The 12993-nt window shown below is 49.0% G+C and overlaps 1 long non-coding RNA gene and 1 other non-coding gene across 2 annotated transcripts; one reads left to right on the forward strand and one right to left on the reverse strand.

The window, feature by feature from the left end:
• Window positions 1-1575: 1575 nt before the first annotated feature.
• On the reverse strand, window positions 1576-3593 carry LOC115296210. The gene is made up of 3 exons (XR_003910776.1): window positions 3000-3593; window positions 2706-2889; window positions 1576-2429 (listed from the first exon to the last, which is right to left on the reverse strand). It is a non-coding gene; the product is annotated as an uncharacterized LOC115296210 (long non-coding RNA).
• Window positions 3594-10961: 7368 nt separating this feature from the next.
• Window positions 10962-11068, forward strand: TRNAL-CAA. Its single transcript has 2 exons — window positions 10962-10999; window positions 11023-11068. It is a non-coding gene; the product is annotated as a tRNA-Leu (tRNA).
• Window positions 11069-12993: the final 1925 nt, after the last annotated feature.

Below are 12993 nucleotides of genomic sequence, written 5' to 3' on the forward strand. Positions count from 1 at the left end.
TAAAAGCAGATATTGAATCCATCAAAACTGAGATGTATTTTCATATTTACCAAACTTCATAAACAGAAAGAGCAGGTTACCTACAAAGGAGGCAGGCGCAATGTCAAGTGCAATTAAAACACATCACAACCTTCCAAGCACCTTGCGTGGGGCTCAAGCTCATTACCCACAAGATCCTGACCTGAGCCAAAGTCAGACGTTCAACCACCTGCACCACCCAGGCGCCCCTCAGTTTTAAAAGTAAATTCTAATTCAGGGGCACCTGGGTGGCTCAGTCGGTTGAGAATCTGACTCCTGATTTTGGCTCAGGTCATGATCTCATGGTTTGTGAGTTAAAGCCCCGCAGAGCCTACCTGGGATTCTCTCTCTCTGCCCCTCCTCTGCTCACATGCTCTCAAATAAATAAATAAATAAATAAATAAATTCCATTTCATTTTAAACTAACTAGAGCAGCTTCTGACTTTTGCAATCCATCACTCCGGTTTACAAAATTTCTTCACACAAATGCCGACTTTACTAGGAAAACACCATCCACTGCCTTAATCCCCAGAACAGCCCACACACCAGATTCACTGGGCAAGCTGAGCTGAGCTCATGGGGAACGAGCAGGAAGAAACTTCATTCTCTCTCCAGCTGCCTCCTTCAGCCAGCCCTGCCGACCCTTTCTCCTCACTTCTTGGTGAAAACTCAGTAGACCCAGCTTTTCTAGATTCTTGCTCAGACTGACAAAGACCCCAGTGAGGCCGTGACCCAGAGCTCTGTCCTTGGCCTGCCTTGCTCAGTTTATTTTTTTATTTTATTTAAAGTTTATTTATTTTTGAGAGAGACAGAGACAGTGTAAGCAGGGGAGGGGCAGAGAGAGAAGGAGAGAATCCTAAGCAAGGTCCATGCTGTCAGCACAGAGCCTGAATCGGGGCCTGAACTCACAAAACCGTGAGATCCTGACCTGAGCCGAGAGCAAGAGTCCACTGCCTAAGGGACTGAGCCACCCAGGTGCCCCTGCCTCGCCCAGCCTTGCAGGAACCCTGCAAGGTGTGCTTCATAAGAATTCTCCCTGCCATGACATGGAGTCAAATCCCTCGGCCGTCACTCTGGGGTTCTGGCCTGTCTTTCAGAACGACCCCCGTGTCCGAAGTCTCTCTTCTTAGCGGTCCTCAGGGCGCCAAGTCCCCAACGATCTCTGCCGTGCTTTGAGTTGAGTTCAGTCTCTCTCCCCATGACCCTGGTTGTGAGTAAAATCTCACCATGTTTACTGATGCAGACAGGTAGGGTTAGAGGACCCAGATGGGCTTCCAGAGGACAAGCCAAGAGGGTCTTCGGCTTCCAGCAGGATTGAAATCAAACAGGAGCAGAAGGAAGTCAAAACAGAGTTTAGTGAATAGTGTAAGTGATCAAGTGTGGAGTCTCAAGATTTTCAACCTTCTCTTACTTTTTTTCCTTTCACCATGAATAAATATCTTATTACCCATTATTTTAGCATCCATTGATTCATTTTGCCTGAATCACTAATTACCCATAAGGTTTTCAAATGGGGAGTTTCTAACTCTTAGATCTATTAGAGAATACTACATTCCATTATGAGGAAAGGCTTTTATTTCTTTCTGTATAAAAGACAGTTGTCCGTACCACTGTGGGTTGACATTTTAATCAAAAGGTTTTAAAGCTCGGGGTGCCTGAATGGCTCCGTTGGTTGAGCAGCAGACTCATGGTTTGATCATCACCCACCAAGCCGGGCTCGCTCTCTCTCTCTCTCTCTCTCTCTCTCAAAACAAATAAACACTTTTTTAAGTTATAAAGTTTTACATTGAATTTTTAAAAATTAATTCTCAAAAAGGTTCAGATTTGGCGAGCGAACATTTCTCCAAAGTCTGTTCTTTTGGCTTCATCATCTTTCACACCTTGACCGTGCACAATGTTACAAATGTTATCTTGCAATTTCCTGGGCCTTGGCCCTGGCCACCCATACACACCCCCCAAACAGTGGAAGCCATTGGCTTATATAACCCAAAACGAGGGGAAAACGGTCACCTTGGGAACTAAAACGCGATGCTCACAATCGTCTGATTCATACACACAGATGCCAAAAGAAATTCATATGGGAAAAAAATTCAGTCTTTCCTTTGGATTTTTGGGGTCTCATTCCACCAGAGATCTGTTGTTTGGAGGCACACTTCATTTCTCTCTAGTTCGGGCCAAGTGAGACAGTGAGACACCTTGGAATTTCAGAATCACAATGAGAAGCCGTGTTTTGTGACTTTTTCTTATTCTGGGAAGTAGTTTTCCTCTTCACCTTCCACTCTTCTTTCCATCCCTTCCCTCTGCTCCTCTGCACTCGGCCTTCACGACGTGACCAGAGTGCTCTGAGGCCTGGCCGCAAAGTGCAGTTTTCTGTTTACAAAACAGCTCTGGAACAGAGGCTATTTCTGAATCTGGAAAGAAATGCACTGGTGTATTATTTTTGATAGAGGAATTAAAGATTACTAATAGTGCTTGTTATATTTAGCTAAAAAAGTTTTACTTTTCCCCCTAAACTGCTGAATAATAATAGTTTCCTAACATAACTACGGACACAGAACTTCCTATATACTACCAAGGAGTGCTGTTTAGTAAGAAAAAGAGAAAAAAGCCATCAGTTATTTCATGGGCCTTATACATACGCTATATAATAAGGGTGTACAAGTGGTGCTAGAAAAAGCACAGCTCACCTAGATTGAGGATGAAGCGACCCAGCAGCCGAATCCCGGACCGCAGGGAGGACTTGGCCAGAACAGGGGCAGGGGTGTATTTCAAGAGGAGAGAGCAGTGTCCACGAGGCCACGAAAGCAGAATGAACCCGGAGACCCTGAGGAACAGCCGGTCCTTCGCTGGGAACAGCAGAAAGCGGGTTGGCTTTAATGGAAATGAATCAAATGTGTTAATAGTACACCTTCCAAACACCTTGCAAAGGAAGGTGTGTTAGGTCCTTTCACGAATCCAAAGGGCTTTTTGGAAAAACGTACCTGTGGCTCACGGGTATTGCTGTATTATTAATTGTTTAGTAGGAGTGTGGTGTAGGGAAATTCCGTCATTTGAATCTCTCCTATTAATTATTAATTTTAGTGACCTCTGTAAGCCATTCAGATGATGGGGGCAGCCAGTTCCTATTATGAGATAGCAAAGTGAGGCCAGAAGGAGTCACAGATTTGGCAGAATCTTTATCAGGGCTGAGTTGCTGTCTTTGTTCTCCTGATTAGCCGACCTTGGCTCCTGACCTTCAGATCATTTTTAAACCTCCTAAGGTAGTTGTGAAGCCACCACACTCTGGGTCCAGTCTTTATAAAGCTGTGCTTCATTCAACAAACCTTTGCTGAGCACAGACTAGGGTCCCCACTTCGCCAGGCTGTGAGGTGCAGCAGTAAATCAGAGGTGACTCGTGTCTGCGGCGGAGTTCGGCGTCCACCAGGAAAGCGCGGTAGGATGGATGATTGTAACGCAATTCCCGGAGGCCTCCAGTGGCCGGAGGAGCCAGGACCCCAGGGCAGGATTCGACGCTCCACACACACTAGCTTCCCGCCGGCTTGTATTGACAGTAGTGATACTGGAGGCGCCTCAAGTTGTTTCTGCACCTGAATTTCAGGAGTTATCAGCAATGGGCGCGGTGCAGCCCCTGAATTTCCATTTATTAGGAGGAACTTCAGTTCCAGAATTCCCTCTTTTTGTTTGCAGCAATTTCCTGAGACTACAGAATGTAGATTCAGTCAGTTCATTTCTAGTTCTTGATTCTGGTGTCATTCCTTTTGAAATCACCTCCCAAAAAACGGAAGGAAAAAGGAGATGCCTGCAGCTGGAGGCCCCCGTGAGATTCGAACTCACGACCCCTGGTTTACGAGAACCAGTGCTCTAACCCCTGAGCTACGGAGCCTGGCTGGGCCGCCTCCTAACTCCCTCTCCTAAGGCTGATTATATATTCAAATGTTTGGGTTCCTGTTTTTTGTGTCTGGAAATTGGCTGTTGTACCCTCATCCCCTCTCCGACATTCTGCGCGACAGTTTTAACATCAGAAAGGCTGTCTGGGGGCTGGGCTCGGACCGGAAGCCGCTCAAACTGAGGAGGCGGGGGTCAGGAAGGAACCCGCCCGGAAGCCGCGGGTCTCCCACCCGAGACCGCGGCAGGTGCGCCGGAGCAGGCGAGGGCCGCTTCCCTCTGGACGATCGCGGCTCGGTCGCTGGGCCATCTTGATTACAAACCAAAACCCAAAGCACCTCGACTGCCGGCGAATCCTAGGCACTCATTAAAACGACCCAGAAAAACAATATTCAGGGGCTGGGAAGCAGCGAGTGGGCTCTGCGCGTCCGCGCGGGACTCTGAAATACGCGCTCCACGCTGCAGGGGAGAGGCTGTGTGATCCATGCGGTCAGGGCCGGGCGGCCCGCCCTGCAGAGGGACCCACGGCTGGGACAACCTCAGTCGTGCGCAGGCGCAGCACGCCGGCGTGCCCTGGGGGCGCGTCACAAACGCACAGGCTAGGGAAACAAAACAAAGGGCCGGGCATATCCAGGAAGGTGACGGCGGGGGCAGTGGAGGGGACTCGGTGCTCCCACTCACTCGGGGCGCCTTGCAGAACCTCCTAGGACTGAAGGTCCGCCTCCGGCCTCGCAGAGGACCCAGAGTGTTCAAATTCTCCAAAGTCCTCAGCTTGCCTGCGCGTAAGGCCCTGTCCGCCGAGGCTCCTGTCTCACCCACAAGGATCAGAAAGTCCCAGCCAGCCAGCGATTGGCAGGTTTTCTCTGATTCCATCCAGTACTTCCCTGCAGTGCTCACTTCCTGCTTCTGGCACCTATGAAACACAGGCCTGTTAGGGTCGCAGAAATCACCTGAACTCTGTGTGTGTGTGTGTGTGTGTGTGTGTGTGTGTGTGTGTGTGTGTGTGTGTGTGTGTGTGTGTGTGTGTGTTTCTAATGATCTTAAGTTGTCTCAGTGGGCTCTCTGCTCTCCCCTGTCTGCAAAGGCGTGTATGCATTCCTTACACACAGCACTTACTATCCAACCCTGTGGGCTGGATTCTGTGAAGGATCCTTGTCCTCCACCGACTTCTCAGTAGTTAGCCCTGCGTGGGTGCAAATCCCTGCCGCACAGGCCTGTGTGCCAGACTCTTCACCTGCAAATACAGCCCTATCGCTAGTGTTCCTGCAGCCCTGCGAGGGCCTGCAAGAAACCACAGTTCTAGAAGGGCCGAGTGCACAGAGCGCTCTTTCTCCCAGCTCGAGTCTCCAGAAGTCAGCAGAGCCTTGCGTGGAACTCTCACTCTCACATCAGGGCTGGGGACTCAGAACGGACTCAGAACTGGCCTGGTGACAGAGGCGCCGCCTCTTCATAGGAATTAAAGAACGCTCGTTATGAAGGAGGCGTTGTCAGAAAACAGGGAAGGAAGAGGAGAATACAGCTGGGAGGGAGACCGGAAGGACGGGAAGTAGGAGAAGACAGACACCTGCCGCCATCAGGTCCCCAAATCTGTCGGCCATATGCCCGAAGGTGCCCCGAAGCCACCTTCTCCCAGGCCTGAGTCTCCAGCTGGGACTCTGAATGTCGGCCCGCCTTCCACTTGCTCACACCGCACTAAGGTGGTATATATCCAGGCAGGAGATCACGTGGCTCTTACAGAGTTTCAGAAGAAAATATATTAATGGTCTGCCACGGAGCGAGGAAGAAGGCGTGAAGCCTAGATCCCTCCTAGCGGACGCAGCCCAGGGACACTGGCCTGTGACAGGGAGCTCTTGTGTTAAATAGGGCTGGTGCTGGAGACAGTGCGCTGGCCGTCTGGCTTCATGCCAACGCCAGCTCAGGCTGCCATGAGTATCTCCTGGCTCGGTCAGCCCTGCTCGAGAGGTAATCAAGTCTGTTTCTCTCGGAGACCCTATAAGCTACGTAAATAATGTTTTGGAGGTCTCATTCTGATTATTCTAGCAGAATGGATTCTCTTTTTTAAACGCACGACCCTGCCTTACATCCGAGCGTTGGAATGCTCCCCTACACCAGGGATGTGCAAAGTTACCAGTCAGGAAGCATCAGTTACTGGTCCGCAGAGAGGTAAGCTTGTTCCAGAATGTAATCAAATGCACTCCTTCCTTCCCTGAGGAACTTCCACTACAAGCCATCAACCAGCAGAATCAAACAAGCTGCTCACTGATATAACTGATTTCTTTCTGGCACCAGTTTCCGCTCCTGGAACACAGCAGACTGGTGGTAAGCATTTACGGACGTGCTGCTCTGCCGACCATACTCTGAGTGGCTGTGCTCACTTTGCTGTCCTGATTGTCACTTGCCCTCAACCAGCAGCCTCGGCATCCACTGACCGTATCCACACACCTTGGTATGACGTTGGGTTCATGGTTCCGTTGGACTGAGAGCCCACGCACAAAGCAGAGAGGAGATCCCGATTTTGCAGGCACCTGGCCAACAGGACTCAACTGGGATCCCTGACACCTCTCCTTACAACGAACACCCAGTGTGGCTTCTGGTGGCCTCTGCAATCCCTACTGGGCAGGATGCAGGGAAACACATGCTCTTGCCTCCTCAGTTACAGGGTGAGAAGGAGGCGGCGGGAGCCAAGAAGGTGTACACATGCTCCTAGCTCGGCATAAATAGCTGGAACCGGGTCCCAAAGGGCATGGGAGAGAAGGTCACGGGCAAGAATGTCAGGGATTCCAGAGGAGACACTCTGCTCTACTTCCGGGAAGACACAGAACAGGACGCATTTGGTCCGCCAAGCCCACCTGTACAGGGAATGTGGACACAGATTTACCACTCTCTTGAAGAGAGAAAGGGAAAAGCCACACCCCAGTGCAGAGAAGGTGCTGGGGGCCCCAGCGCGAGACCGGGGGAAGAAATGTGCCTAGGTCTCGGCCCTTCCCAGCCCTCTGTGCCCCAGAGCCACCCCCACCCCGCCCCAGAGCATGCTTGTCCGCAAGCCGCAGCTCGTCTAGAACAGAGAGAAACTGTGGGCCCCAGAAGCCTGGAGCTGGTAGCCGGCTCCCTCCTCTGACAGGACAGGAACAGCAAATAACAGGAAGGAAACAGAGGCTCTAACCTCATCCCCCAGAACAACAAGGAACCAGCGCTACCTGCGCACTCAGAAAACAGCCCACGGAACAGCGGCGAGAGCAAGAGTCCGCACACTCCTCCCGTGAGGGGCCAGGCGGCCGGCCTCTCGGGGCCCTGTGGGCATATAGTCTCTGTCACAACTACTTGGCTCCAGATTGTCCTCAAAACTCGTCACAGGTAAGTAACTCGTCAGTGGTAAGCGTGGCTGTGTTCTCCCAGCACTTTACTATGACACTGAAATGAGCATTTCAGGTAAGTTTCACAGGTCATGAGAGATTCTCCTGATATTTTCAATCATTCTAAAACGTACGTTTCAGCTCACAGGCTAGGCACACTCAGGCCAGGGGTGGGATTTGGCCCGCGGGGTGTGGTTTGCTGACCCTGGGATAGAATACAACATAGAATGTCAAATACAAGTGAATACGCACTCTGAATTTTTCTTCCACTCTGCAAAGTCTTGTTTGCAGTGTGAGCTCCATTATTTGGATTTCTTTTCCTCTTGTCTTTTTTCTTTGTCATATTATTGTATTTGCCATTACTATTGCTTCAGTTACTCTGGCTACATAACAAATTCCCCTCCAATCAAAGGCTTAAAACAATTACTACGTGGGTTCTGACTTAAAAACTCTGTGTAAATTGTGTGGGGCGCTGACAGGTGGTCCAGCTGCTCGCGGCGGCTTTATCCCGCCCCCCCCCCCACCCCCCGCCCGTGGACGGCTCACCAGCCCGGGGCCGGGTCCGAATGCTCACGGGCTCCCAAGTCTGCTGAAGAGTTACCTGAAATCTTTCTGGGATCTGACCAAGGTTTCACGACCATGTTTTCCCAGAAGCCTTTTCTTATCTGTAACGTTGTCTGTCATCTGGAGAAGCTGGCGATGCCGGACAGCTTTATTACCAGATATCCAACAAGCCCTTTGGAGTTAGCCATTCTTTCTTCGGTGTATCCGTCTCGTGTCTCATTTTTACCACAGGGGTCCAGGAAAATCCAGGCAACACCTTCAGAACACTGCCTGGAAATGTCCTCAGCTGAATCTCCAGATTCATCAGGCACATTTTCTGTTTTTTCACATTTACCATCGTAACAGTGCTGCTAAACTTATTGCCATTAGATAACAATGTTCTCCTTTCCTCCAGCCTTTTTTTTTTTTAAAGATTTTATTAATCTCCACAGCCAATGTGGGGCTTGAACTTACCACCCCAAGATCAAAAATCACATGTTGAACCGAGGTGCCAGCAGGCGCCCTTTCTCAGCTTCTGATGGCATTTTCCCTCCCCCTCCCTTCACGACCTGACCCTGGGATCCGGTGCCTGGACTGGCCAACAGGGAGACTCCGTCTACAGGACTTCTCAGTGTCTTTCTCCACAAGGTCCTTCCAGTCTCTGCCTGCTGCCCAGTCGTAAGGTCACAAGCTCTAGGACTGATCATCATTTTTGGGTAACAACTTCTGCATTAGCCCGTAGCCATTCTGAAATTATTGCCTCTCGGTCCCAAATTCTCCCTCGTTACCTACTTTGTGGAAGTGGATATGAATCCTTTAAATACTTTTCTTTGGCCGGCTGGCAGTGAGGCTTTGTCAGCTGGGGGTGGCGAGTCCGAGAGGAAGCGGTTTTGCTTCCTGCTTCCCTGGCACCCCCTCGAGTGCCCTCAGTGAGAGACCGCTCCAAGAGACGCAAGAAGATGGATTTCCAGCAAGTTCCAGAGGGCAGATTTCTAGCAAGTTCTGCCAGCACAACCCCCACAGTGACTTCTCGGCTGTGTCCTCCACAGCAAGGCCTGGGTCTTAGCTGGGGGTGGGGTGCGGGGCAGAGGGCGCCCCCTTCCGGGCTTTATCCGCCCCCCCCCCCCGTGTTTTCTGGGCCCTGGAGGTGGTGGCTGCTCCCCAAGTCTGCAGATTTCTTTTTCCTTTTTCCCAGCCAACTCCTTGTCCTCCGACCCTCCCTTTGGTCACTAAATCTCTACCTTAAAACTTGCCCCGCTCATTATAAGATAAACAAGCTCTGGGGATATAATGTAAAACACGACAACCATAGTCCGCAATACTGAAATATGTATTTGAAAACTGCTGAGAGAGTAGATCTTAAAAGTCTTCATCACAAGGGAAAAAATGTCACAATGTGAGGTGACAGAGGTTGGCTCAAGTTTCTATGGTGATCATTTTGCAGTATATTCCTATATCAAATCATTATGTTGTCCGCCTTGAATTGACACAGTGTCAATCATATCTCAATAAAACTTGAAGAATAAGTAAATAAATAAACAACTCTTCCCGCCAAATTAGTGTGCGGTTTCTCTCTCCTGACTGGACCAAAACTGACACCCACCAACCTCTTGCCACATAAAAAAATCACATTAAAACTTAATGGCTTAATTGACACCATGGCTCTCATTTATTGTCTCCCAGACTTGGCGGGGCACCGAGGACACAGCTCCTGGGGACCCCACTCGAGGACGGTGCTGCTGGGGCAGGAAATCGCATGAAGGACCACTTCCTCACATGGTGGGCAGCCGCAGCTGATGCGGGCTGGAGGCCTCGGGTCCCCTCTGCAGGGCGTCTCCCTGTGGCCCAGGTTGGGCTTCCTTGCAGCATGGTGGCTGGCTTCCAAGGACAAACGTCCCGACCCTGAGGGAACGCTGTGGGAAGTACCGGTGAGCTAGCACTGGGAGTTCAGTAGAATCAGTTCCAAGGACCACAGATCTACCCAGCGCCGATGAGACAGAACGCGGTCCCCTACCTGTGAAGGAAATGTGTCAACATCGCATTAAAGGAAGAGCTCATGACATGAAATACCTTGGTACATCTATCTTCAGAAAAGACCATCTGTCACAGGAGTTCTTATGTCTGATTTCAGAAACCTCTACTATATCAGGTTTCACTTCTCCAATTTCCCCGAACTTGTAAAGAAAAGCTTGGGAAAATAAAATTAATAACAAAGAGGTGTCGGGAAATATACCCCCCAGGAGTTCATGAGAAATTGGCTGTGCTGTGTGGGAACCCATTTATGAAAGACCGTTGGATTGTGGCATATTTTCAGCCGCAATTCCGTATCACAGGACACTCAGGATAATATCTACTTTCAAGTGTCTCCGATATTTTAAACCTGTACTCAGAAGTTTTCATCCCACAGAAAAAATATATAGAGACTTCAAACAAGAATAGGAAGCATTAGTGCAAAACTCCAATATATGCATATCTTAAAGTATGCATTTCATTTTGGATACTGTTGTAATTGCCCCGCTGAAATATAATCACATTAAAAAGTAAAATCTACAAACAATAACCTAACTTTTAAAGGAGGTATCTCCCACGCAGTTGTAGAGTAATAGATGAAGAAAGCACAGAATTAACACTGACGTCTGACAACTTAAGTGTGCCACTGTGTAGCTTTTAGACCCTTGAAGCCTGAACGCAGACTACCGTATCCACACTCCGAGGCATCGGAATTTTAAACTGCTTCTCTGTTTCACAGTTTAGTCCTAGAACAGTAGTTGCACCAAAGTTATCTCTTTTCTTTCCTTTTTTGGCTATTTCATTTCCGCAGTTAGTGACACGGATTTTCCCAGCCACCCAAGGGCAAACATGTTTCAGAATAGCTGCTGCCTCCCAAGGTGGGTCATTTTTCCTGAAAAGCATCCGAGAGCTCTGGAGCGAGAGGCACAGGATTCTTCTGCGCCCCCGCGGTGAGCGAACTCTGGGTGAAACGAGGGACCGCGCGTGGCCCGGGGCGCCGGACGCCTCCGCGCTCGAGTTTCCTGGGTCCGGAGCGGCCGCCGGGCCCGCGAGTCCCCGCAGCGGTCTCCGGGCAGCACCCGCGAGGCCGCGCCGCAGGGCGACGGCGCAGGCGCCTGAAGCCGGGGATTTCGCACTGGGGGCAGACGTGGTGTCAGGATGGCCGAGTGGTCTAAGGCGCCAGACTCAAGCTTCCGCTTCCCGCACTTGGGGCTTCTGGTCTCCGCATGGAGGCGTGGGTTCGAATCCCACTTCTGACACTTCCTATTTTAACTGTCCACAAACAGAAACTCCCTAATTAGCAGACACTGGGATGTTTTCAGGGACTTTTGGACACAACCCGTCCCCTCTTCCAGGAAACTAGAACCGTGTGCAGGGGTGGACCAGCCATCCACACGCGGGAGGGGTGTTTACTGTGGAGACGATTACTGAACCCGCTTGCGGAAGAGAACCTGTTCCAAAGTTCTGTCTGAAAGTCTTCAGTGCCACCTGTGGACTCAGAGCGACAGTCTTGAGGTCAGCAATAGCGAGAAATGGCCTTCCTGTTCAACTACACAGTTTAATACCGCCCTCTGAGGTTTTCTCTCAGAATCGTGCGACTTAGATGTCTTTCTTTGAAGGTCAAAAAATGCATCCTACGAAGTTCTGCACAGGCTAAAATCTTGGTGTGAAAATTCAGATCTTAGATTTTTGCAGCTTTGCTACTGAATGATTTGTCTGCTTGTATAGCTATTGACTTACTACCGGCAACTTCTCAGGTAGGGATGCATCTCCAGGGGACCCCCTCTCAGCTCCACGCTGGCCTCGCCGGGAGAGTCTTTGTAGCATTTTGTTCCGTGTTCAAAACAGAGATGTATCTGCCACACAATATTGTGTAAGCTCAATATAGTTTAACACTTAGGGTGTACGACAGAGTTCTAGCTGGCCACATAATTATCATTTCTTCTAGCGCTGAGAACAATCAGGATCGAGTTTCTTGACAAGTTTAACGTTTATGACACAGCTTTGTCGTCTGTAATCACTGCACTGTGTATTAGAGTTCCAGGACTTTATCTACTAGTTGCAAATATACACCCTTGAATATCTCTCCCATCCCCCACCCCCAGCTCCTGGATTCCATCACTTCACTCTCCGCTGTCACAATTTTTTTTTTAATTCCACATATCTCCTATATGTAGTATTTGTCTTTCTCCAACTTATCTAACTTAGGGTAATATACTCAGAGTCTGTCCATGTTGATGCAAATGATGGAATTTCCCTTTTTTCTCATGGCTGAATGCTCTTCTATTATATACTTATATGATATATATATAGTGTATGTAATAGTATATATAATGCATATATATACTATACAGTGTGTGTGTTGTGTGTGTGTGTGTGTGTATATATACACATATACATCACATCTTTATCCATTCATGCACTGACAGACAAAGGTTGCTTCCATATCTAGGCTATTATAATAACACTGCACTAAACATGGGAATGCATATGTTTCTTCAATACTGTTTTTATTTCCTTTGAATAAATACCCAGAAGTGGGATTTCTATGTCATAGGATAGTTCTATTTTTTTAAGGCAACTCCATACCGCTTCCCGCAGGGGCCTCACCCGTTGACACCCCTCTAGCAGTGCTCAAGGACCCCCTTCCTCCACATCCTCCCCAACACTCGTTCTCGCTCCTCTTCCGGAGGCCGACTATTCTAACAGGTGTGAGGCGACATCTCATTGTGGGTTTGATGGGCATTTCCCTGACCGTTAGTGATGTCGAGCACCTTTTCATTTACCTATTGTCCATTCGGACATCATCTTTGGGAAAACGTCTATTTAGTTCCTCTGCCCATTTTTTAAAGTCAGATTGGTTATTATTTTGTTATTAAGTTGTACGAATTCTTTACAAAATTTGAATATTAACCCCTATCCAATACATGGTTTGCAAAATGTTCCTCCCGTTCTATAGGTTGCCTTTTTATCTGTTGATTGTCTCTTTTGCTGTGCAGGAGAATAGCTTCTTTTCTAAAGAATAATATTAAATACTTTAGAGAGGATCTATATGTTGGGGGAGAAGAAAAGGTTGGATAACCAGGCATGACAGGGAGAAAAAACAATGCACCAAGGTAAAACTGAGAATAACCTTTAATGGGCTGATCACAGAAACGAGCCATTGTGGGGGACCAGCCCACGC

Source organism: Suricata suricatta, chromosome 7 (assembly GCF_006229205.1).
Source record: "Suricata suricatta isolate VVHF042 chromosome 7, meerkat_22Aug2017_6uvM2_HiC, whole genome shotgun sequence".
NCBI lineage: Eukaryota > Metazoa > Chordata > Mammalia > Carnivora > Herpestidae > Suricata > Suricata suricatta.